The sequence below is a fragment of the Ursus maritimus genome, unplaced genomic scaffold (genome assembly GCF_017311325.1).
Source record: "Ursus maritimus isolate PB19 unplaced genomic scaffold, ASM1731132v1 scaffold_29, whole genome shotgun sequence".
Classification (NCBI taxonomy): domain Eukaryota; kingdom Metazoa; phylum Chordata; class Mammalia; order Carnivora; family Ursidae; genus Ursus; species Ursus maritimus.
This window is the reverse complement of record NW_024425452.1, coordinates 4,625,037-4,649,298: the sequence shown is the minus strand read 5'-3', so window position 1 is coordinate 4,649,298 and position 24,262 is coordinate 4,625,037. Positions and strand designations below refer to the sequence as shown.

General features: G+C 39.3%; 1 protein-coding gene across 3 annotated transcripts in view; it reads left to right on the top strand.

Moving 5' to 3' along the window:
- The first annotated feature begins 14,836 nt into the window (after window positions 1–14,836).
- SUPT3H (SPT3 homolog, SAGA and STAGA complex component) overlaps window positions 14,837–24,262 on the top strand; it is a 535,848-nt gene continuing 526,422 nt past the window's right edge. The window contains exon 1 of one of the 3 annotated variants that reach the window (XM_040643550.1): window positions 14,837–15,126. The gene's annotated coding sequence lies outside the window, so the exon portion shown is untranslated. The remainder of the gene's footprint in view (window positions 15,127–24,262) is intronic. The other 2 variants (XM_040643551.1, XM_040643552.1) reach the window with 2 other exon arrangements.

The window sequence follows — 24,262 nt, the reverse complement described above, 5'->3', positions numbered from 1 at the left end:
TTGAATAAAAAAATCAATTTGAACCAAAATGTATCTGTAATTCTTTACTTTTGATTCCTTAGAATATTATACGATTAACAAAATTATTGAATACACATTTCACCAAAAAAGGTATACAAATGGCTAATATGTTATTGTTAAAATGTTAACGAGTATCACAAGTCGGGCATCATTAGTCATTGGGGAAACGTAAATTAGATCCTCTAGGAGATATCATTTCACATCTACTAGAATGGCTATAGTCAGATAGACAATAATAAATGTTGGCAAGGATATGGACAAACCAGAAACCTCAAACACTGCTGGTAGGAATTTTAAATGGTCACTTAGGAAAAGAGTTTGATCATTTCTTTTTTTTTTTTTTAAAGATTTTATTTATTTATCCGACAGAGATAGAGACAGCCAGCGATAGAGGGAACACAAGCAGGGGGAGTGGGAGAGGAAGAAGCAGGCTCCTAGTGGAGGAGCCTGATATGGGGCTCGATCCCATAACGCCGCGATCACGCCCTAAGCCGAAGGCAGACACTTAACCGCTGTGCCACCCAGGCACCCCGAGTTTGATCATTTCTTAAAGAGTTAAATATAAATTTATTGTATGACCCAGAAATTCTACTCCTAGATTTATCCCAGGAGAAATGAAAACACACATCTACACAAAAAAGATGGTACACAAGTATGTATAAGTATTATTCATAGCATCATTTTACATAATAGCCCAAAAGTGAAAATGACCCAAGGGCTCACCAACTGGTGGATGGGTAAACAAAGTGTGGTCTATTCATTAGGTGGATCCTGTTATTCAATGATAAAAAGGAATGAAATACTGCAACACACTACAAGATAAATGAACCTCTGAAAACATGCTAAATGAAAAAAGCCAGATACAAATGGCCACGTATATGATTCTATTTATACGAAATATCCAGGATAAGCAAATCCGCAGAGACAGTAAATAAATTAGTGGTCATTTAGGGCTGGGAGTGGGAGCAGGAATTAATAGCAAATGTACATGAAGGATTTTACTGGGGTGATAAAAATGTTCTAAAACTGGATTATGGTGATAGTTGTACAACTCAGTAAACTTACTAAAACCATAGAATTATACAACAAAAATAAGTGAATTTTATGATATGTAAATTATACCTCAAGAAAGCTTTAAAAAAATCCTAGACAATTATGTGACCAAAAATCTCAGATATTTTAGTTATTATTAATATGGAGTCAATTTCTGTTCTACGTAATATTTATTTTAGCAAATGTATTCAGCACTAGCTAATAGGGGAGTTTCTATAATAAAGCTATATAATTGCCTGTTACTAGATCATACCTACTCAGATTTAAATTGTCTTAATTTTAAAGCAATTATTTTATTAAGAAATATTTTCATAGAACAAAGAATCTTTTTGTAATTAATATGGTGATTTAAAAATATCTTAGGTTAAATAATGCATGACTCATTTGAAATGTTTACTTTCATAGGCCATAGTATAAGGTAAAGAACCATAGAAATTGCCTCCTTTTGGGGCGCCTGGGTGGCACAGCGGTTGGGCGTCTGCCTTCGGCTCAGGGCGTGATCCCAGCGTTGTGGGATCGAGCCCCGCATCAGGCTCCTCTGCTATGAGCCTGCTTCTTCCTCTCCCACTCCCCCTGCTTGTGTTCCCTCTCTCGCTGGCTGTCTCTATCTCTGTCAAATAAATAAATAAAATCTTAAAAAAAAAAAAAAGAAAGAAATTGCCTCCTTTTTCACTGAATTTTTGTGATACTTCTTGTCCAAGTGTTTTCTCATATATTCTTAGTTTACTCTCTCAGTAAGCCTATAATTTAGAAAGAATGGATATTACCCGCATTTTACGAATAAGTAAACATAAGCTCAGATGGGTTGGGTGATTGAGCTAAAATAACCTAGCCCCCAGGACTTTTAACAACTAAATCTGAGCATAAAACAGAGTGTTATCCTATCATTGAACACTAAAGTAGCCTCGACTGACAGATATTAGGATTCTAATACTTACGGATGATTTTTCTATATGAAATTGGAATGGACTTCCAGTTCTCAGTAGGACATGTAAAGAACTAAAAAGTCATCACTTCCCTCCTCACAACAAGAAAATAGCTGAATGAATTGAAAATCAACCATTCTTTAGATCCATCAAAGATTCGAGGTTGCAGAGCAAACCACTGCCCCAACAGTGGAGAGACAAACGAATACAGACATTCACAGCTTCCTAGGAGCAAAAACCACTGTTGGAACCTGGTAGGAACACTTCAAGGGGAATCAACTAACTGCTGGAGACTAAGCTCGCGGATGAGCTTGAGAGAGAAAAATTCCTGGGGGACCAGCCTTAAGAGGGCCCCCCTACATTCTTGAGTTTTATCTCTAGGAGCTCCACTAAGTTCTCAGGATGAGGAGCAGACGAAAATACCCTGGAACACCTCAGGGGGATGGGAAAAATAGTTATTTTGAATACGCCCAGAGTCCTCCGTTCTGCTTAGCTCTGTTCTGCTTTTGTCTGCCCTCAAGAAATTATTTTACCAGAGCTTACCTGACCTGCGGCAAGGTACGTACCAATTCCAACCTGCTCTAGCCTTCCACATGGGAAAAGAGAATTATCCAACTTCAGCTCTCTCTAGCCTTACTATTCAACCTAATAGAGGGTAGAGGGGAGTAGGGAGGAAAAGATGAGAAGCAGCTGTGGAGGTCACAAGCCCAGGATATAGGCTCATTAAAAAATCGAGACTTGATCTTAGGATTCCCCTGACCTATAGTTTACTACCACATCAATCAGGCAAATGTATAATAACAATACGGCTAAAAGACCTGCAAGCCTCGGACCTCACTAAAGAAGGAATCTCAAGGGGAAACAAAAATAAGGCCATCAGAGGAACTTTTTGCTTCTGGCACAATGGCTACAGCAACAGGAAACAGTCTAAACTCCTGGCCAGATAAACATAAAACCTCACACTGACGGTCTGTCTTCCTCAGTCACTTTTACCCAGTACCTGATGGCCACCTTTCAACAAAAATTACAAGGCATGCTAAAAGACAAAAAACACAACCAGAAGAGACAAAGCAAGCATCAGAACCAGACTTATTAATATATGGCAGAGTTTGGGGAATGGTCAGACTGGGAATTAAAGTAACTACAATTACTCTGGTAAGGGCTCTAATGGAAAAAGTGGACTACAATGCAAGAAAGATGGATAATGTAAGCAGAGAAATGGAAATGCCAAGAGAATCCAAAAGAAATCCTAGAAATAAAAAAACACTGTAACAGAAATTAAAAATGCCTTTGATGGGCATCGGTAGAAATGGCACAAAGAATTAGTGAGCTTGAAAACATGTCAATAGAACCTTCTAAAGCTGAAAAACAAAGAGAAAAGAAGAATGAAAAAATTAGTACAGAATATCCAAGAACTGTGAGACAATTAGAAAAGGTGTAACGTAAGTGTCATGGGAACACCAGCAGGAGAAGAAAGAGAGAGAGAGAGAGAGAAAGAGAGAGAGAGAAAGTAGAAATATTTCAAGAAATGATGGCAGAGACTTTTCCAAAATTAATGACAAATCTTAAACCATCGCCCAGGAAGTTCAGAGAACATCAAACAGAATAAATACTCCCAGTATCGACACCGTAGGCATATCATGGCATATCCAAAATCAGAAAATCAAGTAGGTACTGGAGCATGCATCCAAAGTGTAAAGGGATTTTTGTGTTTTGATTTTTTTCCGAACTAATCTTACAACTTCTTGGTCTTCCTTCTTTCTCTTCCAACTCCCCCCACCTAAAGTTTCTCCTGTGTAGGACTTATTAGAATTTTTACAGGGGGTTGTACACCTAATTATTTCCCCCTTTAACAAGGAAAATATTATATTTTAAAATATAAATACCAAAAAATAAGATGTACTATTAGCTTTATGTACCCAAATGGACTGCAAATTTCTTGAAGGCGGGGATTATATATTATATGATTTTGAATTCAGAATTCCCTAGAGTGTCTAGTACTGTTTACATTGTATAATCCAATGAAATGCATGTTGTTTTAACTGATTGGAAACAAGTGTAAAAAGCCTGACTATACCAGAATTTGCAGGTTAGAACTAGGACCTCGTGAAAAGACAAGCCACCACTCAAATGGATTAAAGTTTTAAAGTATCATTTAAATACTTCAAAAAGTTAAATTAAAAAAATAAATAATAAATAATAAAAAAGTAAAACTCGTCCCCTCTATATCCCCATAGTACGTGGTGCATATATAAGACCTGCAATGATTCGTTTACGGGGCCACAGATCACATCTTTCTCCCTCTTTTAATTGTGAGAGGCACCTAATTTATATTCGGTAAATAAAAAGTTAAGAGATACCTGATCAGAGGAAGGAGAGTCTGAAGCCCTTCTGCAGTAATAAAGTTATGCATTTGAGAGAAGGGCCTAAATGTTGTATTTCAGACTAATTTTTGAAGGAGTTTGCCCCACAGACCGAATCTTCTTAGGGAGGATACCTACTCAAACCCCTTCTACCCAAAGACTTTCAGTGGAAGGATCCCCATTGGATCCCCCTCTACCCAAGGAGGATCCCCCCACTCCACCCCCTTCTACCAAGGACTATTCAGTGAAAGGATCCCCTCCGGATCCCCACTCAACCTTCTTCTACCCAAGGACTCTCATATCTATTTCCATTGGTTCGTTCTCTTTTTCCCCCAATCTAGTGTCGTTTTCTGGTGTGTGGGGTGTAGTCAACAACAAAACAACGGGACCTCTTTCCATTTACCCAACTACCCTTTCCACCTTCTGCTTCTTTCCTTTCTTCCTTTAATTGCTAAGCTTCTCAAATGTGTGATTGCTCAATACCTTCATGTTTACAGCCCTGCCACACCATCAAGATGAATTGTGCTAACATTAAAGAATTTCTGACTGAATTCAAAAGTCATCTCTCAGTTTCTCATCCACTTTAAGTTCCGTGTTTTAAAATCTTTTCATAAAGCAAATGATTCTTTTATGAAGTGAATAAGCACACGCTAACTGATCTGTTTCCTGTAGTCGTTCAGAAAAAAGGCAGGTTTCCAGGTTGGGGGGCTGCCAAGGAAGGCTGTCTAAGCCTCTTCAGAGTTGGAGTTGAAGTTCGGGGTTTGGCTTCCTGACCCTCAACAGGCAACATTATCACTGTTCGAGAGCTGACTCACTCTAACTCAGAAGAGACCCAGCATAAAAACCAAAATGCTGAGTTACTGATTGGCAACGAGGAAATATAACTGTTGGGGGGCATGAACCTCCTATCAGCCTGGTCATCATATTATTTGGGAAGCTTCATGGAAGCCAAATTATGTAAAGATTGCCGGTCACAACAGAATCAGGATAAGGGAAGTTAGCTACCTAATTTGAATTCTTGAATGATATTAGGACACTGATAGCTTGACCCATTTATCTTTTTCCCACTCACCAACACAGCATAGGAATGTACTATGCCAATTTGTTCTAATTTTGTTATTTCTTTTTTTTTAATTTTATTTATTTATTTGACACACAGAGAGAGAGACAGCCAGTGAAAGAGGGAACACAAGCAGGGGGAGTGGGAGGGGAAGAAGCAGCCTCCCAGCGGAGGAGCCTGATGTGGGGCTCGATCCCATAACGCCGGGATCACACCCTGAGCCAAAGGCAGATGCTTAACGACTGAGCCACCTAGGCTCCCCTAATTTTGCTATTTTTCTGTTTTATGATTAACAAACCTTTCTTCTTATTTACATAGTATTTAACCAGGTTATAATTAAGGCTTGTTGGCTTGGATCTATGTCCTTTCTGTGATTCATCATTTACTTATTGCACAATTAACTTTCAGAGGTTAGTCTTATCTGTAAATAATTGCGGAGTGTCTCATATGTGTACCAATGGATTGTGAATATGGATTTCCACATATTATGTCATATTTCTTAAAGCAAGGCACATGTGGATAAATCAACCTGATCAACCACCTACCTATTTGGCTGTAAAATAAATCTTTAAGATCCTTATAGACCATGACTGTTGGCTTTCCCATTGTTTAGAGCATTCAAAAGAATATCTCCCAGATCCTGAAAATAGTTCCAAACTATTTGAGCAAAGGCAACATTGTTGGAACAATGGTAGTAGAAAATATCCATATTACTGGTGTGTAATATAAAACTCAGTCATGATCATGTGTCTAATTATAAAGAAACTATTGAAATAACCATGTCTAGCTAACTTCAAATTTCACTACTATTCATTGGCTATTTGTTCCCTTATTTTGTAATCTATTAGCATTTGTTGCAAAATAAGCAGTTGTGAGGGCCAAAGGTTTAAGAAAAATTTTTTTTTTTTTTTTAGGATTTTACTTATTTATTTGAGAGAGAGAGAGAGGGCACAAGCTGGGGGGAGAGGGTGAGGGAGAAGCAGTTTCCCTGCTGAGCAGGGAGCCCTGACCCAGGGCTTGATCCCAGCACCCTGGGATTATGATCTGAGCTGAAGGCAAATGCTTAACCCACTGACTGAGCAACCCAGGTGCCCCCCTTATTGGAGAATAACTTAAAATTAAGAAAATTTAAGTCATTACCTTTCTTCACATGAACTGAGAAATGACTACTATTATTTCGTTAGAATGGGATGATACAGGTGCAGGAGCATAATTTGAGAACTGCTGCTGTAGAGCAAGTTAGTGAATACTTTTGATGCAGTAAACAGCCATTGTATTATTTCTCTATCATAAATGTGGAAATTGAGTAGAAAAGCAAAAATGTTTTACAGTATTTTCTCTGTAAAACTTGAAATAAAAGATTCTCTTCGTTCATATTTTTAAATCTTGTAGGACACCCATTTCCGAAGAGAAACGAGCAGAATTTTTTAAATCCTTAAGGATATTGTTCTGAATATATTTTACCGTAATAAAGAAAATGACCAAAGATTACTAGAATGTGGTCAAGTAGCATAATTTGTGCCTTATCATTTGCCGGTTTATTGGGGGAAGTCACAAGTTCCATAGAAGTTGTTCTCAAACATTACGGAATCTCAGAATCACTGGGAGGCGATTACCTGGAGGGCTTGTTAAAAAAGATTGATGTTGAACTCCACCTCCAGTTTCTGATTCTGGGGGTATGGAGTGGGACCCAAATCTGCATTTCTAACAAGAAGTAGACACTGCAACCATGCTTTGAGGACCCTCCATTCTATACCTTGATCTATCTTCAATTTAACGAGCCCTTGGTTATTTCTGTTTTATTCCCCACAGTGGTTCAACAAAACTTTATCACCTCATACCAATCTTACAGCATCATCCCCAATTTTCAGCACGTCCATTTCCTACATTACAGGGAAATTTGGGTCATTGAGTGTGAACTACCTCAAGTTCTTTTTTTTTTTTTTTAAATATTTTATTTATTTATTTGACAGAGATAGAGACAGCCAGCGAGAGAGGGAACACAAGCAGGGGGAGTGGGAGAGGAAGAAGCAGGCTCATAGCAGAAGAGCCTGATGTGGGGCTCGATCCCATAACGCCGGGATCACGCCCTGAGCTGAAGGCAGACGCTTAACCGCTGTGCCACCCAGGCGCCCCACTACCTCAAGTTCTTATTCCTTTCCTCCATTCTATCCCTTTTCCATTTTCGGGCCTACTTCCTGGACTCTTGATCAAAAACCATCCAGTCTCATCCAGGATTGAATTCCATGTTTGCTTCCTAGAGGTTTTGTAATTGGCCCTCTTCTATATCAAGTGTTCAAGCTTTCCCTCTACCAGCTTCTTCTCCAAAGCTTATAAACAAGCTCAAGTCCTTGATATTTGAAAACCTGTCCTGTGACCCTAAATGTTTCTCCTCCAACCTCTTTCTTTTTCATAGGACATGTTCTTGGGAAGAAAAACATATTTGATTTTTCAATTTCCTTATTTACTCTTCTCAAGTCACTACAACCAAGTTTCTAATCCTACCACTCTATTGATGCTGCTTTGCCCAAGGTGACTTTGAACTGGCCAAGCACAGTCAACACCAATTCTCATTTTAGCGCCATTCATCTCTCTCTCTGAAGGTCTTCTGGTTTCTATGACACCACTACCATCTCAGTGTTCTTTGTAGGTTCTTACTCTCCCTTTCCCATTGAATGTAGGTACCTGGAATCTAATCTTTGGCTTGCTTCTCTTTCTTCTATGCATGCTTTCTTGGGCAATTCATTGTTTTCCTTGGCTTCAGTTGTGCCCACATAGATGCTTATGAGAATGTTCTTAGGCCAAATCTAGGAATAGGGCTAAATTCCACATCTGAGTGATGTGTCTAGAATGCTGTATGCTGTGTGCTGCTGGTTCCCAAATCTAAATGGCCATTTAACTCTCTTGAGCTCCAGACTTTAGTCTAGGTTCTATCTCCACCATTGCACCTGAATAGTCTAGTTGACTGTTGATGGTAGCCACCTGAATATTTATATGACCACTCTAAACTCAAAATGTTCAACTTGCCACTTACTAAGTTGAGAAAACTTGGAATCGTCCTTGAGTTCCCTCTCTTTCCTTGCTTCCATCCTCATACGTTACCAGTCACTAAGTCCTATAAATTCTACTGCTTTAGTATTTATCCTACCTGTCGTCTTCTATTTGCTGTCCCCACACAAAGCTTTGTGAAGATGCTTTTGGGTGAAATCTAGGAAGAGGGCTAAGTTCTACATCTGAGTGGCTGTTTGTGGAATAAGGACAGTTGGAAGCTCATCCATGAACATCATTAATTTAGCATAAGTGGAAGTTCAGAGCTAGAGGGGACCATGAGAACATTAGCTCCCCAGAAATACGAAGAGACTCTGAGTTGGCTGTTGGGCTTGCAAATGAGGTGGAATCGTTGCTCAATCCAGTTTTAACCTACAGCTTAAAAGTCAGGGAGAGCTCAGCTAATATTTGTGTTACATACTATCATGGTGACTTTACTCTTGTTTGTACAACTTCGTCTCTCCTAAATTTATCAGTAAGAAGTCATTTTGAGGTCAGAAACTCTTTGTTGTCATTATATCTCCAAGACCTAACAATGGCTGATATACTTAAGGGTCCTCATTAAATTAAATAAAAGAATAATTGTCATACTGACATATATTTATTGAATTCAGAAAAGGTAAAACACTAATACTTGAGATAGGATCTCCTGTTTCATTTATTCCCATGTCTAATATACCAAAAATATAAACATCATAAAGATTACTCAATAGCTCATTAAAAACTGGAAAACAACAGTAACTATAAATTACCAAACATTTTCAAAGTGTCAAGAACTTTTCATTTAAGTCCTGATAATAAACTTACCACATAGATATCCTTATCCCTATTTTATAGTGGAGGACACTTATTTTTTTGAGAAGCTGAAAAATTTGTCCAGGACATCATGGCTTATAAGTGGCACCAAAGCCCATATATTTTGTACTATACCTGACTGAGTTATTGAAGTTGTCTTAAACATATTCTGTAAAGAGAAAATATGGCCTAAGCTGCATCTTTAAAAAAAAAAAAAACTAAAACTAAAGCTAAAATAACTTAATCAAATCTGCTGGCATAGTTTCCCGATCACTAAGAATTGTTCTGAGCATTCCTTAATCAAAATAGGCTAACTGCATCTAGCTACAGAGTGTGAACCAGGAATAGCAGGTTGCATTAGCCATACTGTCGTATATTTCACTCATGGCACTGATTAAGTTTTGGCACTGTTTCCATGCATAATTAAAAAAAAAAGAAAAAGAAGCGCATATGTGTAATAGCAAATGGAGACAGTTATTCAAATAATTCACTGAAATAGGTCCAGTTTTACATCTAAATATTTCAGTGAAAATGCTTTGAGGAGCTGGATGTTCTGAATATTTGTGTCAACTGAATTCCCCACCTTGCTGCTAGGTATTGATAGAAAAACAGCAAAGGAAAGGGTTTTTGTTTGTTTTTGGTTTTTATTTTTTTTAACAAGGGGATGTTGAGCTGACTTCACATCTTCTTAAAACAAAAGTAAGATATTCCTTGACATGTTATACAGGTCTAGATGGGCCTCTATTATGTGAGCAGGATTAGAAATTAATTCAATAATTATTAAAGAAGTTTACGGATGCGAACTTTTCTTCATTTCCATAAGAATTTACTTATGATGGGATGGCAAAACAATAGATCATAGAAACATTGTACTTACTTATTTATGCCCAAAAGGGGATCCTTGATCTCTTACACCTACCCAACCTATCCATCCCCACTTTTTCCCATTTCAGTTATGGCAAATTCATTTTTCCAGTTTCCCAGAACACTTTGGTCATCCTTTATGCCTCTCTTTCTCCAGAACCCCCAATCCAATCTGTCAGGAAATCATACTGATTTTGAAATTATAGCCAGAATTTAACTAGGTCTTATGGAGTCTACCGTAATAACCCTAGTGCAAGGTACCATCACTTCTTGCCTTGGTTACTGCAGTGAGACCTGTGCTCTACAGACTATTTTTAACCTGGCAGCCAGAGTAATTGTTTTAAAACCTAAACTACATCCTGTCAATCTTCTGCTACCATCCTCCCTGCCCTAGGCACATAGGCCTTATACCACCTGGCCTCCTAGTACCTCTGTGACCTCACATTATACTATTTCTTTTTTTCTGTCTTTCTTTCTTTTTTTATTCTGGGTCATTGTTTTTCAGGTAAAATGGCCTCTGGCCACTTCCTGCAACTTACTAGGCTTGTTTCCAATTCAGGGCCCTGGGTTGTTTGCACCGCCTCGGATACCTGCAGATATCTCTTTCTTTAGATATTTGCAGCTACCCTCTTTATCTTCACCAAGTTATTATTCAAATGCCGCTTTCTCAGTGAGGCCTACCCTGCTTGCCCAATTTAAAAATGAACAATTCTCCTATTCCACCAGTACTTTGTCTCATTCTTTATCCCTTCCCTGCTGTATAAAATTCCCCCCCCTGTCCTGTTACATCCATGGCTTTCTAACATATTATTTTATTTAGATGTTTATTTAGTTTATTGTTCAACTACTCCTACTATGTTTGATAAAGGCATAGATTTTTGTCTGTTTTGTTCACTGCCATATCTGCAGCTCCTAGAATAATGTCGGGCACATGGTAGGCCTACAATAATTATTTGTTGAATGAACACAATAAGCACCCATCACCTACACTCAGTGAATAGACCTTACCTTTGAGGGGAGAAATGCAGTTGTTTGTTTCCAGAACGAGAGGATTATATATTGGATTCCATGGGAATGAAAGCAGCTAAGTTTCCACGTGTCTAGAAAGTTCAGGGGCTCTTTGAAACCCTGATAGTCTATGATTCCTTTCCCACTCTAAATTTGAAACCATGATCATTTTTTCAGCAACCAAAGACTAATTTTAAAGATCGTGGAGTGTTAAATCTGCAACGAGAGGTCCCTAAGAGGATGGATCATGATTGCAGTTCTACAAGCCGCTCAGAATTCTTTTTTTTTTTTTTAAAGATTTTATTTATTTATTTGACAGAGAGAGACAGCCAGCGAGAGAGGGAACACAAGCAGGGGGAGTGTGAGAGGAAGAAGCAGGCTCCCAGCAGAGGAGCCTGATGTGGGGTTTGATCCCAGAACTCCAGTATCACACCCTGAGCCGAAGGCAGCCGCTTAACCACTGCGCCACCCAGGCGCCCTGCTGCTCAGAATTTTTTTTTTTTTTTAAAGATTTTATTTTTATTTATGTGACAGAGAGAGGGAACACAGCAGGCGAGTGAGAGAGGAAGAAGCAGGCTCCCAGCGGAGGAGCCCGATGTGGGACTCGATCCCGGAATGCCGGGATCATGCCCTGAGCCGAAGGCAGAGGCTTTAACGACTGCGCTACCCAGGCGCCCCTGCTGCTCAGAATTCTTAACAATTCTTCTCTCATCACTGTATTGCTCTTTTTAATTTGAAATCTATGAATGTAGTTTGGAAGGTATGGGAAGCCAATTTGATTACACCTTGAATAATTATGTGATGCAACCCCCCTCCTGTATTTCAATAGGTTTGATTAGTGTATATTTTTCATTTTGGTCTTTTTTTTGAAGTGCATAATATCAGTTGAACATCCATGTCAGCCTACAGCGAGAGCCTTGAATATTCTGTACTTTGGGGTAGCACAAATATATTGAATGCTGAAATTATTTTTACCATTTTAACATCCATTCTTAGGTCGTTCCTTTTAAAGGAGCATAGAATTTTAGAGCTACAAGGCTTTCATTCATTTGGTTTGATTACCTTCTTTTATAGACATGAAAACGGAGGCCCAACAATGCTAAATAACTTGCCCGGGTACCACAGAACTGAGTAATCTTTTTGCTCAGAACAACTTACTCTAAAAGTAAAGGAAGCTGGAATTGAAAAATAGTTTTTAATATCAGCAAATTAATTGAATAAAGCAACAATTGCAATCTGCAGTTCCAAACAATATGCAGTTCTACCCAGTTTATTTCCATGGTGACTTTATAAGCCACTATTTGGAAATCGAAGGCAGAGAGAACCAAAGAACAAAATAATTGATAAATAAGAAAAGAAAGAGCTTCCTTCAGACATCCTAATAAATAAGAGTCATGGATCACAAAAGAATAAGAATTTGCAGGTCACCTGAAGTGTACTGTCTCTATGATATCCACATGAGGAGAAGAGACCACTTCATCATAGAGATGTTTCTATATTAGGCATAGCTTCTGCTATCTGGAGAATTAGGGTTTCTTTCATTGCCTAACCTAATCATTTGTAGGATGCCAAGAGGCATTTTTACTCAGATATCTGCACTTTCTTTTTTTCACTAGTGACTCTATATGAAGGTTATTATGCCAGAAGAATGTGAAAGTCTATGGTAACAATGCTTCATTTTCCTTTAACAGCTCTGTTTAGGGGATAGAGACATTTTTGTGGTGTGATGCATTCACTTGGTCTCCTGGCATTTTCTCCACATGCTTTGGAAATCATGTATTTTTCTGAGAGGTGGTAGTCGTGAATGTCTTAATTTCAGCAACAGCTTCATTGTTTTAGCTTTGTTATAATTAAGATACCCTAGTAGCCTCGATAGTTTTGGATACTTGATATTAATCTAATGGAAGATATTTTGACCCTTTGTGTACAGCAGTGCTCTCAAACTACAAACAAAATTATGGCTAATCAAATTTTTTAAATGGATTTTAATAGATTCCAGGAGGTAGGAACACTAGGATAACACATGTAACTTCAAAGCTAAGATCTCTGCCAACAGCACAATTCGCAATTTCCTAAGAGTGAATTTTTGAGTTCCTTCTACCAGTGCCTTATTTAATTCAGTTTCCGTTCTCCATGGTTCACTTTCATTAACTCCTGTTGTGTATGATTATATGTAGGTTAGACACCAGTAGCCTGAGAGTAAGAAGATCTGGGTTCTATTCTGAAAAGCTAGGTCAAATCTGGCCTCCACGTGATACAGGTAAAACTCCCATGCAAGTAGGATGGCAACATTAACTGAATGTAATTTTAATTGAAAGGATCTGGTTCGGGTTGTATTTCCTTAGATGTAATATCAATTTTTCTCTTCATTTTCTCCTAATTATTTTCTTGGTAACATACTTGAAAGGGCTTTTCAACTACTGTATAAATCGGTTTTCTTTTGTAAGAAATTACAACAATTCTGTTACTTTCCTTTCCTTATTCTCTACACTTTGCCCAGCATGGCATTAAGCCCTGATTTACACATTATGATTAGGTTTTACATCATACATATATTTATTATTTTGGAAATTTAAGTTTTGGCAAATAGTAAAGTGTTGGGGAGATTAAAGAGAAGTAAACACAAAATTAATAGTAGACTCAACTATGACCCAGAGGAAATATTCAAATAAGTTGCTATTTTAAAAAATGTAAGCAATTAGGGAGAAAAGATTATGTCAGAACACAAATATTCATAGGCAAGAAAATAACTGAAGCTACAATGCTTTAAAAGACTTGAAGGTTAGTCGTTGAATTTCTGTGAAATACTTTATAATATTTGATGTCACAGGAGTGGATGTAAGCATGGATAACTGTTTTCTTTCCTAAACAGCTGAAAATAATGTGGAAAACATAAATAACAAGCCTTCATATACTGAAGTAATTGACTATTGTATTAAAGAACTACATCCGTATCACTCAAATTGAGGGCACAGGACAGACAGCTCAATAGTGGGGGTGCAAGATTTAAAAAGGAGGAACAGGCCAAAATCCTAAGGAAAAATAAAAATAGGATCATCCAGAAACAACCACCACCACCACCAAACCACCCTTTGATACAGAAAAAGAGTTCAATTGTAAAAACGTGGTCGTTAAATGCCTGAACTTGGTAAAAGGAGTCTGGCGGGGGGAGTTAGGGGCATTCATCGTGGACCATCTTCTCGCACCGCGTCTCCAACGATTTGCTGCAGAGGCAGTGAGTGGTGGTGTTAGGGAGCCTGCGGAAGAGATGGAGTCTCAGGGTCCCGGAAACACCCCGGCACTGAGGTCCCTTGGGGGAGCGGGTCTTTTTGATCTGCTTCCCTTCCCTATTCTAAAAGCACAATCCGGTTAAGACCCCGATTCACCGCAGTTCCTAGACAGAAACTTACACAGGCCAACCTCTGCCCTGAAGCCGAACACAAATCCAGTGTAGGTCACCCAACCGCTCGAAAACCCTAGCCCTCTCAGCTCCATTCTTAAAGAACGGCCTGGCCCTGGAACACCCTTCGATTCTCAGCTTAACTCCACTCCTCTCCCAGCAGGCCCCGCTGCCAGGCCCCCCGCCCGGATCAGGGTGGCCCGCCGCAGGGAAAGCGGCTGCGGGTGCGTTCCACGACGCCCCGCCCCCCGGCGAGCGTGGCGGAAGTGGCTTGCTCGGGAAAGGAGACCACGGCCACCTGGCCGAGCGCGCATGCGTCAGCGCCCGCGCCGCTAGTGGTGGGGGCGTCTGCAGCGCTCCTTCCTCCGTCTCCGCAGCCCCCGCCCCACGGAGAGTCGGGCTCACGCCATTTTGTGCCCCCCCACCCCTGCCCCGGCCGAGGCACCTTCTCCCTTTCTACACTCTCAGCCCTCCACCCCGCCCCTTTCCAAGCGTGTCCCGGGCCGCCGCAGCAGAAACCGCACCATCTCTCCCCACATTCTCCACGCGGGACGCGCAGCCGTGCCTACAAGTGTTCTTAAAGCAGAGGTTGTAGGGGGTGCGGGGGGCGGTGCGGGGCGGGCGGGGAGAGATCTGCGAACCGGGAGGGACGGCGCGCGGCGAGCCCCGCGTCTCTGGGCCCCGGCCCCGCCCTGGCCCCTGCCCAAGGGCGGCCGCGGGGGAGGAATGGGCGTTTGCGCTCAAAGGCTGAAGGGAGGACGGTCGTGTGAGGCGCTGGCCGGGCTCGGCACCCGGTCCTCCCGCCGAGCGTGGAGCTGGCTCTTGACTCCTCCCCGTCGGCGGGTGGGCGTGGGGCGAGGGGAGCTGGGCAGGCGAGCGCGAGCTGGCGTGGCTGGGGTGTGTTAGGCACCTTTCGCGCGTCCCGTAGCTAGTGTTTTGCTGGGAAGAATCTTTAAAGAAGGAAATTGCTTTATGGGCCGGGTGGAAGAAGCGTTAAGTAGCGTTAGGAAAAGTGTAGCATCCGGGAAAACGAAAAGCTAAGCTGTTCTCTGTGGGCTATGCCCACGTCTGTGACCCCCTAGGGAAATGATTTAGCCCGCGTTTGGCTCGGTGTTCCGGTCTGTAAATGGGGGTAGTAATAGCCTGGCTCAGAGCTGTCAGGATTATGAGGTAATACAGCACCGGGCACTGATCAATTACATGTTAAGTGTAATTAATATTAGTCTCCATGTTTTAAAAAACTCAGAATGACTGTGAACTTGTTCTCTAAGTTAAAAATCAAGACGCTTGAAGGTCCGATAATCGAGAGTAGATTTATAGGAATAGTGGAATGTGATATCTGACACTCGGAGACGACACTAACATGTGTTATTAATGTACACGTGAATAAATTAGCATACCTTCGTGAGGCTTATACAAACTTTGAACTGTCGTTTGAAAGAAGTTAGTGTATATTTATATGGGAGGAAAGGACCTAGGGTTTTAGTGTATGTTAGGAGTCAGAACTTTGGAAATAGAATTGAGTTAGCCTTGCAGAGATTTACTTGACGACCAAATTGAGGACGGAACTCCTGGAATTTCTGGTGGATGTTTCAGAGAGACTGGATTAGACTGAATATGAGAACAGTTTTTTGATGGTACTTTGCAAAAAGAGAATGCAGTTCATTGGACTTCATTCATTATTGCAAGTTTCTTATCTCTGGGAATATTCAAGCAAAGATCTTGAGCAGCCTATATCTAGAGCAGCAATGTCCAATATTGTAGAACTTTCTGCCATGATTGAAATATTCTGTAATCTGTGCTGTACTAATAAGGTATCCACTAGCCTCAGGTGGCTTTCGAGCACTTGAAATGTGGATAGTGCACGGAGGAACTTAATTTTAAATTTTGTTTAATTTAAATACAAATAACCACAAGTGGCTGGTCACTGACTTATTGGACAATGTAAGCTTAGAATTTAGACTTTGAGATCCCTTCCAATTCTTGATTTGGTTGAGTTTTAAGTCAAAGAAGACAACTCTTGGAACATTTATTGCCTTAGGGGATCATTATATTCAAATAATGCCTTTTGCTCAAAAACTATAGTTCAAAGCATGGGTCTGTTAGTATTTATTTACAGCTTGACAAATTAAAGCAAATCATTCTTTTGACTCCTTAGGTTGTACAGCTGATGCCAGATTCATCTGGAGAGCCATAGCAATACTATCCGGCATTTCCTTTAATCATTATTGTACTGTATTGTGACCATGGATTTTCACTATCTTTTATCATTTTGGTTAGGTTTAGTGAAGACTTCAACTTTTTTATTCCTGAAGTTTTTTTCCATTTGAAAGATGGTGGTTTTTTTGTTTTATAACTTTTGTATAATAAAGCAAGTTGATAGTTTCTAGTAGTAACCTTGAGCATTGGGCCATTTTATTTTATTTTTTAAAGATTTTGAGAGAGAGCTCTAAGGAGGTGGGGGAGACGAGCAGAGGGAGAAGGGAAGCAGTCTCCCCGCTGAGCAGGAGCCTGACCTGGGACTTGATTCTAGGACTCTGAGATCATGACCTGAGTGGAAGGCGGACACTTAACTGTCTGAGCCACCCAAGTGCCCCAGCTTTGGACCATTTTAGAAATAGTTTTGTGGTTATTGGTATTCAAAACTTTTGAAGAGATAGTCTGAAACTTGGTGATATTTGTAAGATTTCTTTCTTTGATTTATGTTTTTTTCTTTTTTAAGCAAATGTCTATAAAGTTAAGCTTGAAAATAAGACTTAAAAAAAACTTTTTTATAGATAACATCCTTCACTCTGGCCTGGTGGCTGTAAAGTGGTGTCCTTAGTCTCAAGGCTGAAGATAATTGTTAGATCTGGGCCAAAAACTTAAAGCTCATGGATTAAGCAATATACAGAGAATAGCCTATAACATACAAATCAAAATGGGTTGGTCTTATACAGCGTGATTGTATAGCCCATCTTCCTGCCACAGTCATTGTTTAGGGCCTGTTTGTCCTGGCATAATTATTAATAGAGTCCCTTTCATATAAAAAATGTCCCAGTTAGCGCCACATAAAAATATGATCAGCCTACTTTTATTCTTGTTGAAATTTGCAATATGTAATTCTAGGAGGATTAACCATATTGCAGTCTCACAAATGTACTAAAATATTGAGAGAATTGTTGCTTGTGTGCTTAAATAATAGATAAGATATCTGGAATAAGGCCAGCAAGTGACCTGTCCATTTAAGCTGCTGGTAATTACAAATTGTTGCTTCTCTCCTTCTATTGAATGGATATCTTGGGCAGCTTGATTTTAGTTTTTTCCTACAAAAATGATCTTTTGGTGTAGGAAGCTGCAAAGAAAGTCAGACCATGTCAATCAAATCAGAAGACTGAGTATTCTTGTTGAAAATGATACCCATTTTATTTTATGGTGAAGTTGAATAGTGAAGTTGGTCAGAAATCTTCTAGTATGTATTTAAAATGTTCAAGAAGGATTTTGCTTATAGTTCACTTAAATAGTAAAGAAAAATACTTCAGTCAAATGCCTTATTGTATTAATTTATACTGTGGTAGGTAAAATGTTTTATTGAGGGTCAAACACTTGGTTTGAGTCCTTACTCTGCTGAGGATTAAAGGAGGTAATCCATGTGATGTGTTCCTTACAGCAAAGCACATAGGAAGTAAGTGCTCAATAAATATTAGTTGTTTTAGCCTTAAGTTTATTGATTTTTTAAAAATATTTTATTTATTTGACACAGAGAGAGAGCACAAGCAGGGGATGCGGCAGGCAGAGGGAGAGGGAGAAGCAGACTCCCTGCTGAGCAAGGACCCTGGGATCATGACCTGAGCCAAGGGCATATACTTAACCAGCTGAGCCACCCAGGTGTCCCTTAAGTTTATTGAATAAAAGATCTGGAAGAGTTATTGATGTCCTGAGATACATTGTGGATAGGTGCAAAGAAGTACTTAAAACTAATTCTGAAAACCTAAGTTTAGTCCTTCTCTACCATATTCTCTCTTTGTGACTTCAGTTAAGGTATTTAACTTCTGAGTATCAGTTTTTTCTGTAAAATGGAATTAGTATCTCAACTCATCCCAGTCTTCTCACAGGATTGTTGAAGACTTCAGAAGAGAATTACACAAATTGTCTTGCTTTACAGACATTTTATTATATTATCGGTTTTGTCTCAGCTTTTCATCCTACTACCTCTAGTGAAGACTGACCTTAAATCTGCAAAAATTGTTGTATGGTTTTATTTGTAAAACAGCATACTAGGCACTACCCGAGGTTGCTCTTTTTAACAGTACTGTAAATCATGGTATTGGTGCTTTACTGATTTGCAATATATTTTCTTTCTTTCTTTTTTTCCCCCAAGATTATTTTAGGGGGGGAGGGACAGTGGGAGAGAGAATGCTAAGCAGACTCCACAATGAGCAAGGAGCCTGACTCGTTCCCAGGACCCTGAGATCATGACCTGAACTGAAACCAAGAGTGGATGCTTAACCGACTAAGCCACCCTAGGTGCCTGTGATATATTTTCTACACAAAACAACTACATACTACTGCTAAGGAAGACCCAACATTTTCGTGGGCATTTGATGTATTCCATCTACTGTGCTAAATGCTTATCTCATTTATTTATCCAAACATGTCATTCCCACTCAATAGGTGATACCAATGAGCCTCTTACTTTCTAGAATGGATCTGTTAGGTTTTCGGCATTATACTGCCTTTGATAATATCTGGCTGCTAGTGGATATTGAAGGTTAAATAAGGTAATGAATATGGAAAGAGCATGCTATCTGGCACATGGTATGTAGTAGCTGCTGAAAAAAATTGTTGTTCAATAAATTCATAGGACAGTAAATTGAAGTAATTTACGTGAGTGTACTTCTAAATGCAAAATACTATACAAATATAAATTATTTTAAAATCTTGAAGCGTACTCTTGCTGTTTTAAATGCTATAGAGGTCTTAAATGACTGAAGATTGTATATTTCACTTCATATTATTTGCTTCTGGATCTTTAAAGGAGTACTCCTAATCATAACATTCTTTCTCTGAGAATATATATGTTTAATGATAATACTTTGTGATATGTTTTTAAGAAACTGTAATTTTGCTTGGATTCTTCTTCTTCTTCTTCATCACGATCATGAACTGAGTGCTTTCTACGTACCAAGCACTGTCCTGAGTGCTTTATATATATTACTTCATGTAATCTACAGGAGGAGTATATTTTTAACCTGCATTTTAAAGATGAGGGAACTGAGGCAGGGAGGTGATGTGACTTGCCCAAAGTCACACGGTAAGTGTTTGAGCCTGTGTTTGAACTCCAGAGCCCAGCTATTTACTGCTAAACTGTGAGTCGGCATAGACAGATATTTCACAACAAAGTTCACTATGACAAACACATTGTGGAGGTCTTGTGAGTTACTTATGATCAACTTTTATTTGTATGTTCCTTGTGGGATAGTAGAAAGAACTCTGGACCAGAAGTCAGGGGACCTCAAGTTTTAGTCCCAGCTGTATCACTAAATAGTGATGTGTCTTTGGACAGTTCAAGAAACCCCTCTGGACTTCAGTTTCCTCACCTGAAAAATGAGGGATTTGGATGACATTAGTTTTTTTCAAACTGTAGTTCTGAACCTCAGATGTCTTTGGTCCCCCTCCCGCCAATTTGTATAGTTATAGTTTTGTGTATTATAATTGTTTATCCATCTGCCTAAGATTTACTTTTAAGCAAAGAATTCCTGAACTTTTCAAGTCATCAGTCTCTAAGATAACTTAATGACAAGTCCCCTGACTACTTACTATGTGTCCGATTTCTCAGTAATTTCACATTATTTAGTGTTAAAGGATATAGGCATTGTTTACAAATGAAAAAAACTTAGACACTAAAATGGGAGATTCGTGAATTTTTGTAAAAATACGTATGTACCTGGACAGAATATTTCAGGTTATCAGCTACCTGTGATCAAAACCTGATTTTTGTTAGACTTGTGACCTTTACCCAGTTTTTACTCTCCCCTTCCTCATTGGTAGGGGATAATACATGCCTTGCAGGGTGAGTGTGAACAAATGTGAACTAATACAGGTGAAAGTCTTTTATAAATTCTGAAATGCTTATACAAATTCAGCAATTTTTTTTAAAGGATAATTGTATGATTAAAGTCATACAATTTTTTTTTTTAAAGATTTTTATTTATTTATTCGGCAGAGATAGAGATAGCCAGTGAGAGAGGGAACACAAGCAGGGGGAGTGGGAGAGGAAGAAGCAGGCTCATAGCAGAGGAGCCTGATGTGGGGCTCGATCCCACAACGCCGGGATCATGCCCTGAGCCGAAGGCAGACGCTTAACCGCTTGCCACCCAGGCGTCCCTCAGCAATTTTTTACATGCCTACAGCAAATCTCTAATTCCTTTTTCTTTTTAATCACATGAACTGTGTTTTTAACCACAAGAGATAGTTTATTGACTTGTTTATATTTTAAATAGACTCCTTGTAAGGTTCAGTATTTCTAGAATGTGAATCTGGAGTGGTGGAGAATCTTGATGTTTAAGAGAGCTCCTTTTTTGGCATCCTTGTCAAATACGCTTACTATTAAAAATGTAATTGACTAAAAGTTTTTGCATTTATCTGAAAAGTTAACCATTAAGTCACTCAAATGATATTTTATGTAAAAGCAACAGTGTTTTAATATGAGAAATGTAAGCTTGCCATTTTGTCAGGGTTTGAATGTTACGTACTTTAGGATGATTTGGTAGGCACATTTGCAGTGCTTTTCAAGAACTGTTTTTGCAAAGAATAAAAATTTTTTTTGAAACTCAATATCTTCCTAAGAGAGTACTGGATATGAAAGCACTTGGACTAGAAACCTGTATTAAACTGAGACTAAAGAAGAAAAACGTAATAATACAACTTCGCGGGTCTCTGAGCAGTCTGTCACTGAACTCCTATATCTGTAGGTTAAAAAAAAGTAATTGCGTATGTAGCCAACTAGGATATGTAAATGCACAGTTTCTATCTGCCTATTGAGAATTTTCATGGTTTATAGATGTTCTGATAATCTTTTCAATTCAGATATATTTCTTGAATGCCTGATACATGGTAGCCACTGTCTTCTTTATAACACTCCTCTGAGAGAGGCAGAAATTATTCTTGACAGATGGAGAAACTGAACTTGAGAGATTAGTTGGTCCTTATTTTAAGATTCTACTGTATTAATTATCCTTCTTAGCACAACCCTGTGACCGTGACTAATTTCAGTTTTCTGCCTTACAACATCTGTCATAAAACTTCTACAGGATTTCATCTCCACTTGAATGTCTAATAGTTATCTCAGACTTAATGTGGCTCAAACTGAACTCCTGGTTTGTTTGTTTTTTCCTTTTCAGTTTTGCCGATCTCAGTAAATGGTACGCCATCCAACCTGTTGCTCAGGCCCCAGACTTCAGTGTCAACTTCAGAGTCATCCCTGACTGCTCTTGTCTGGTCCATCAGCAATCAGCTCTGTCTTCAAAATATATGCCAGAAGTCTCACCACTTCTCACCATTTCCACTTGTTCCACTAATTCAGGCCACTGTCCTCTCTTGTCTAAACAGCTTCGGTAACTTTCTGACTGGTGTCCTTGCCTGTACCTTTGCTTCTTCATAGTATAATGTCACAGCAGTGAGAGTTACCTTTTTAAAACCTAGAATATTTCAGGCGTGCCTGGATGGCTCTTGATTTTGGCTCAGGTCATGATCTCAGGGTCATGAGATCAAGCCCCATGTTGGGCTCTGCACTCAGTCAAGAGTCGGCTTGGGATTTCCCCCCACCCCTCTCCATCTCTCCCTGCCCATGCCCTGCCTACCCCCGTGCTTGTGTGTGCATGCACACACGCTCTCTCTTTCTCTCTCAAAAATCTTAAAAAACCCTAAAATATTTCAAGTCTGTTCCTTTTTCACAATTCTTTAATAGTTTCACATTATATTTAATTAAAATTTAACCTCCATGGCCTAGAGTGCTTTATATCATTTGGCCTCTCGCTGACTCTCAGACCTTATTTTCTACTACTTTTCCCCTTTGTTTCCTTCACTTGAGCCACACCGGCCTCAGGATCTTGGTACTTTGCTATTCTTTTTGCCTGGAAGTTCTCCAGAGCTCCCTCCTAGGCTTCGTTCAGATCTTCTATTAAATGTCACCTCCTGGTTGAAAACAACTTGTTTGTTTTCATAGCATTTATCACTACCTGGTATTATATTCATATGCTCGGCTCCTGCATTATAACATCTTTTTGTCTAGCTCTGTCATGACTGTGTCCTGAGCTCTTACAACAGTGTTTGGTCTGTAGTAGGTGCCCAGTAAAGAATTAGGTGCATATTGGCTTTATATAAAGAGGTGCATTGAGTATAAGAGGAGGGAATCAGGAGAAGGTGCAGTGGCTTGGGTAGAGGGAAGTAGAGGGAGTCAGTAAATAAAGGCTTTTCGTTTGTCTGTGAAGGAGGTGGTGCAGGTGCAGTCATCTGCCAACAGTTGGGGAAGTTTATTAAACTAAAATGATGTGTGCGCACTGAAATATTTAACGCTAAACAAAAGAATTAGTAAATGAAAACATTAGATGACAAGGAAAGGAGAATTACTGATGATCATCAGTCTGGGAAGTCTTCTTAGAGATCTGGAGCTTAGGTTGGGCTTTTTTAGGCAGCTAGGATTTGGGGAGGAAACACAAGGTATTGCAAGTAGGAAGAACCTGGGATGGTTTGGGAGATACTGAATGTTTGCTTTGACTGCTATAGGAAAGGAGGCTGCAGAGGTCCTGTGGGACTGATTTTAGAAAAGTTTTGTCCTCCAGGTGAAGGAGATATATTAGATGCTATGAGTAGAGGAGGAACAAATATTTAGAATGAGTACTCTGGAGACTGTAGGCAGAATTAATTAGAAAGGTGGGAGATGGGTTTAAAACATACTGTAGTAGGGGTATTTATTAAGGTGAGATTGGAAAGGAAGAGATTGCATTATAATTGCTTTATTGTAACAAAATATGCCAGGAGCAGATTGGCTGGATGTAGGCAGGAGAGGAGCTGGCGAATCAAAAATGCCTTGGACTTTTTGAACTTCTGTGACTGAAGAGTAGTGTTGCTCTTAATAGAACTGGGAATATTGGACAGTGGAGCCGGTTTGGTGGGGGAAAATATACCAGGAAATAGTATAATATATCACAGAGAAGAGTTTTTCTGTCTATCAGTGTGAAGCCTTTGATTACATTAAAACCGTGATTCTCTGTTCACAGTATCGCTAATAACTTGTCATTTGGATCATTGGGTGTTCCTTATGAAAATCTGTAGCTGCTTATCCGTACTAATTAGAGTCAAACTGCTTTTGGTTAGGAAGTACTTATTCCTGTTCCAGTAGTTTTTAAGAAAAATAATTGCTCAATGAATGGTAAGGGAGAATATTTACTATCATATTGCTTTTTATGGTGCTTCAGAATTTCCAAAGCACTTTAACTTCTGCACTTTGATTTTATAGTTATCCAGTGACAACGGGATAGTTCGGATGTGCTATTCACTTATCAGTTTTTTGGTGTTGTTTAATGCAGTTAATATGCTTTATTTTCAGATTGTAACAAGTGTTATAAATCTCAGGACAGTTTTTTCATAATAATTGACTGGGTCTTAGCTGCTCCTCTTGTCTCATAGTATCTTGTGCACTATCTCCAACCTCATTCCATTGACTATATCTGATCTGTTAATT